The sequence below is a fragment of the Chrysochloris asiatica genome, unplaced genomic scaffold, assembly GCF_000296735.1.
Source record: "Chrysochloris asiatica unplaced genomic scaffold, ChrAsi1.0 scaffold00186, whole genome shotgun sequence".
Taxonomy (NCBI): Eukaryota; Metazoa; Chordata; class Mammalia; order Afrosoricida; family Chrysochloridae; genus Chrysochloris; species Chrysochloris asiatica.
In genome coordinates this window covers 4,166,772-4,172,511 of record NW_006408704.1, presented here as the reverse complement: position 1 = coordinate 4,172,511, position 5,740 = coordinate 4,166,772, and positions in this window count along the sequence as shown.

Here is a 5,740-nt window from a genome sequence, read left to right as displayed (position 1 = left end):
TGTTGGCGGAGCTCTCTGCTATACGTCCACCCGATCCGCCATCTTGTTTGTTCTCCGTTTGATTTTTTGACTGCTGCTTTCATGAGTGTTGATGGTTGATCTGAGCAAAATGAAGTCTCTGACAACTTCAATCTTTTCTCCATTTATCTTGATGTTATTTATTATTCCAGTAGAAAATAATAAAGAGAAAAAATAATAACAGGCAGTAATCAGAAAAAAAAGGAATATAATAACTATAATGACAAAAGAGGGACAGGAAATTGGAGCTATTGAAGAGAGTAAAAAGAGAGAAAATAAAAGGAAGGGAAAAACAAAACAAAACAAAACAAAAAAACACAAAGAAAAACCAGGCAGAGGTAAGCTGAAAAGAGAGAAGTAAAGAAAGAACAAAACGAAAAAAAGAGAAGAGGGGAAATGAGAAACAAAGAAGAGACGTGAAAGCAAAAGCAGAGGTAGGATAAAATTCAAGGAATGGAAAGAGAAAACGGAAGAGAAAGAATAAACAAATAACAACAAGGAAACAACAAAAGGAATAAACCCAAAACAAACAGTGCAGCTGTTGGACCTGGAGATGGTCTCCAGGTCGGTGTAGGAGGTGATATGAGAGCAGGGTTCTCAAACCTAGGTGAAGTTCCTATTGGCCTCAGTGTTCTCTCTATTCAGGGCACTCAATCTGGAAGTCGTTCATGGAGGCCCTTAATGGAGCTGGTTTCAGTCTATTAGGACCACAGGGCATCTGGGGCTGAGGTGATTGGTTAAATCCTGGTCTGCTGGCTCTGCAGGGTCTGTAAGTCTGGAGCTAGTTCTGCGCGAATCCAGGCACCAAAGCGGCACAGCCAGCTCCTGCCTCACACTGGCATAACTCAGCCATGTGGTCCTGAACTCCTGGAGAGCAGAGTCCCAGCTGGGGATGGTCCAAGGTAGGGACTAGCCACACTTCTGGTTACCAGGGAAGTGTTGGGTAAAAGAAGGAATCACACCTTTCCAGTCACCCGCATGAAGCAGCTCTACCAGACCACCCTTTGTTGCCAAAGCTGCTCACAAGATGGTCACACCTTGTCTGGCTGGCTGTACACCAGTCATTCTTCTTCCCACTTCTCTAATCTTTCCTCTGAAGTTCAGGATCTAGTGTTTTCATCTGTGTCTGATTTGTGAGGTCTCTCAAATATTTGTTGTAGAGGCTGCATGTAGTGCATCTGGTTAGTCCTCCATCTTGCCTAAAGTCCTTGGATATATTTTGTAATGATAATTTTCTGGCACAAGGTTGGCAGCTCAAGCCCACCAGCTGCTTTTTGGAAACCCTATACAGGGTCGCTATGAGTCAGAGCTGACTCAACAGCACTTAACAACAACAATCTAACTAGTATATTATAACCTGATTCTAATAAAAGGAAGTCATATGTCATGAGGAAGGGGTACCATTTTCTAATTGTGGAAAAGTTGGCCCATTTGGCACCTTTTTATCTCATATTTGAAAATCAAACAGTTTTGGAAAATCTGAAACCAGGAGTTTGGCCCAATCTTCCAATACCTTTCCCATTTTCCAGGATTCTCAAAGATCACCAGAGATGAAAACCACAGAGAGACTGTTACTCAGAATTCAGCCAGATTTTTCATTGTTGGTTGATGTGAGGACTGTGTCTGTAATGATTTGGATGATTGGTGGAGGGTATAAAAATGACTCAGAAGTAGGCACACTACCTCCATCTTCCGTGTATGCTCTGTGGCCTCTCCCCTCTTGCACTCCAACTTGCCCCACCCCAATAGTGCTGTTTTCCAGAGTAGAGTGTCAAAAGCAGGCTGAAGGAGCCCAAAGTGCATGTGTAGGTTAAGAAAGTTAAGTGCTGTCAAATCAGTTCCGATTATAGCAATCCTGTATAGGGCTTCCAAGGAGCAGCTGGTGAGTTTGAACTGCCAACCTTGCAGTTCAAAGCGAACTTGCAATCCAGCACATTAACCTGTAGTGCCATACCAGGATTCTATGTTGTTGTTGTTTAGTGCCGTCAAGTCAGTCCCGTGCATTAACCCACAGCGCCACACCAGGATTCCAGGATACTATAGCAAAAGGAAAAGAAAAAATGGGCTGCCAGTTCAAATCCACCCAGTGGTTCCGTGGAAGAAAGACTTGGCAATCTGCTTCCATAAAGAGTATAGCCAAGAAAACTCAGTGACAAAGGATATCAGTGTGTAGCACCTAGGGTCACCATGAGCTAGGAGTTGCCTCGATAGCAGTGAACAACAACAGGAGAGCTGGAGCTGATGGAGGTGAGGGAGACACCTCATCCAGGAGAGCAAACACATTTGACTGCTTATGTCACTGTCACTGTTGCCACAGAGGTTACTGGGTAGCAGAGTCACCAAAAAGTCCTGTGTGCCTTGGTGTCTTGTGGCGACATCAATTTGGCTCATTTTTAAAATGGCATCTTGACTTCCTTTTTAAAAGGGAACAAGCTTTTGTACCCAGCTGGTTCTCCTGTAGGAGTCCTGAGTTTTCATCTTAAAAAGCCTGATCTTCTAAGTTTAGAACTCTTCTCCCCTTCCTTTTGGAAAGGAAGGCTGTTTTAGCCTCTCCTTTTAGCAGTCTTGCAAATTGTTTCCAAAGCTCATGGGGTTGCAGAAGCCTCTTTAGTCTATGTGACGTGCATTGGTTCCATATGGCTTAGCGGCCCGCCCAACCCAGGCCATCTCCACCTCCCTTTTACACATCAGCAGCAAAGAGCAGATTCTGTTTGTCAGAGGAACTTGGTTACGAGGTTTGGTGCTTATTTTAATGCTTGCCAGAGCTCACAGCCCCACAGCTGGGAAAATGAGACGAGAAGCCTGTTCTCTGTGCTCCGTTTTGGCCCAGAGAAGGTTCTTCACAGCCAAATTACAGCTATTCTGGTACTTCTGCTAAGTGAATAGCCCAGAGAAATTGAACACAGAGCACTCCTAACTCCTCAGCGGTTGTTCCTTTGGACTTCCCCATGATGACCTGTAGCAAGAAGGAGATGGACCATTTTGTTTTAATTCAACCTGTGCTGTGATCACAGTGTCCCTTTGAGGGAAGTGGAACTTAACTGAGAAATGTTTTAGGCAGAGAACGTTTTTTAAATGAGCCTGGGAAAGTGCAACCACGTTGGCTAATATGGGGGAGTGACAAGAAAAATGAATAGCCGCCACCCTTATTGCAGGCCAACCATTGCAACAAGGGCATCACACACAATCCCATTTAGCCTTCACATTTGCCTTCTAGGTTAGACAGTTATCCAGATGAGGAAACTGAGGTTACTTGCAGAAGTAGCAGTTACTTGCAGAAGTGCAGTAACTTGCAGAAGTAGAGCCCATACTCCAGCTTGGGTTTATTTGAGGCTCCTAACTGCAACGTCGGTGGTTCAAGCTCACCAACTGCTCCTTGGACAACCTATACAGGGTCACTATGGGTCAGAATCGACTTGATGGCACTTAACAACAACAACCTAGGCATTACACTACCTCTGCATTTCTAACACAATTGATGTGTTGGTGAAGAATATTTAATATGCTGTGAACTGCCAAAAGAATGAACAAATCATTCTGAGAAGAAATGCAGCCAGAACACTACTTAGAATTGAAGATGGTGGCATTTAAGTTCCCTTACATTGGGCATTTGAACCATTAAAAACTGTTGTGCCCGATTTTGTGTCCCCTACAGAAAACTCTCCTCACGTTCTGCGTTTATTGATCTCAAAATAACACTGCATGCAGTGGGGTCTACCATCTGGATTGCTGGCGACCCAGAAAGCAGGCACGTGGGCCTTTTTATAGAGTCAGGGGAAGATTCTCGTGATAGCATGCCACCTTCAAACTGATTGGCCCTTATCTGGGGAAGGTTGCTGATGTCAGAAGTTTGGCAGTTAGGGAGGGTTCTAACGGTTATTGGCACCAGAGGCTTGGCGGTTAGAGTGGGTTGGGGTATGTGGGAAGAAATTTCTTTAGGGAAACTGACTGACTCTTTTAAAGAGGAATTTTTCTGGTTGGGGTCTTTTGGTCCTTCAAAAAACCCCTGCCCTCCCAAAGCAAGCAAACAAAAACCTTACAGCACGTACATGGAAAAATTATAGTAAGAGAATTTTGAGTAAAATTGGCCTGATCTGTTTTTCTATTCTCTCCCTAAGGATTTCGTTTCCCTAAAGACATTTTTTACCCCCTCTGTGACTGTTTATTTCTATCAATTTTATTTCCTTATTTCCCTAAATCCTATCTATACACTGGCTTAATATTTGCTCTGCCCAATCCCATTAGACCCCTGTGGAGGGAGAGTGGTTGGGTCGTCTCACACCAGGAAGCACTTCTGGTCCAATTAATTTTGTAAGCAGCAAGGCTGAAATACTTCCATCTTCAGCATCTTTAATAGCAAAATGCCAAAAGAATTTATGGAAATGATATTTCCTGTAGACTTCTTATTTAGAGCAATGGGTTTCTTTTCACTGCTGCTAGATTTAAATAGGTCATCTATTAACTATTGAGTGAATACATGGAAGCTGTTTGTGAGATTGGTATAGCTTGAATCAAGGCTTCAAACCGGTTCGTTCTAGATCAATCTATTGCTAAGAATTTTTACTTCCACCCAATATATTGAATCAGATTCTACATTTTGACAAATCCCTAGATAATCCTTGTAGTTAATGCTGTCACATCTGTTTCAACTCATAGTGACTCTGTATAGAGTTTTTGAGGAGCGGCTGGTGGATAGAGTTTTTTGAGGAGAGCCAACCTTGTGATTCAAATTGACTTTGTAGTCCAGTACTTATCCTACAACACTACACTAGGGCTCAGGTAATTTTTATGGACCCATAATTCAATGTATACATAAGAATCACCTAGGATTTATTTAATTTTTGTCTCTATACATTTGAGTATTTCATATAAGTGGAATCATAAAATATTTGTCCTTTGTGACTAGTTTAATTTACTCAGCAACATGTTTTCAAGATTCATCTGCATCAGAACTTCATTTCTCCTATGGCTTGTGATAATCCATTGTGTGAATATACCATATTTTTTTTATCCATTCACCTGTTGTTGGAAATGTAGGCTATTTCCACCTATTGCTCATTGTGAACAGTGCTGCAGTGAACATGGGTTTACAGTTTATGTTCTTCCTTTCTTTTGGGAGCTCAATGGATTATTAAAACTTTTTATTTTGATAAAATACATACAGGGGTCTTCAAAAAGTTTGTGGAAAAAATCTATGTTTTTTACTCCCATTTTTCCATGAATTTTGAAGTCCTCTTATATAACAAATGACCATTTAAATCATTTTTTGAGTATAAAATTCAGTTACAATAATTACCTTTACCATACTGTGCAACCATTACCACAGTCTTTCCAAAAGGTTTTATCACCTCAAACAGAAAATCTGTACCCCTTAAGCAATACCACCCCATTCCCTCATTCCCCCAGCTTCTAGTAACCACCAATAAAAATTTGCCTTTTCGAAGATAAATTAAAGGCATCCAAGTTGGCATCATTGCAGATGTCCGATGGATCTTGGCTGAAAGCAGAGAATATCAGAAAGATGTTTACCTATGCTTTATTGACTATGTGAAGGATTTCAATTGTGTGGATCATGACAAGCTATGGACAACATTGAGAAGTATGAGTTTTCCAGAACACTTAATTGTACCTCTAAGAAATCTGTACCTGGATCAAGAGGCAGTTGTTCGAACAGAGCATGGGAACACTGAATGTTTTAAAATTGTGAAAGGTGTGCGACAGG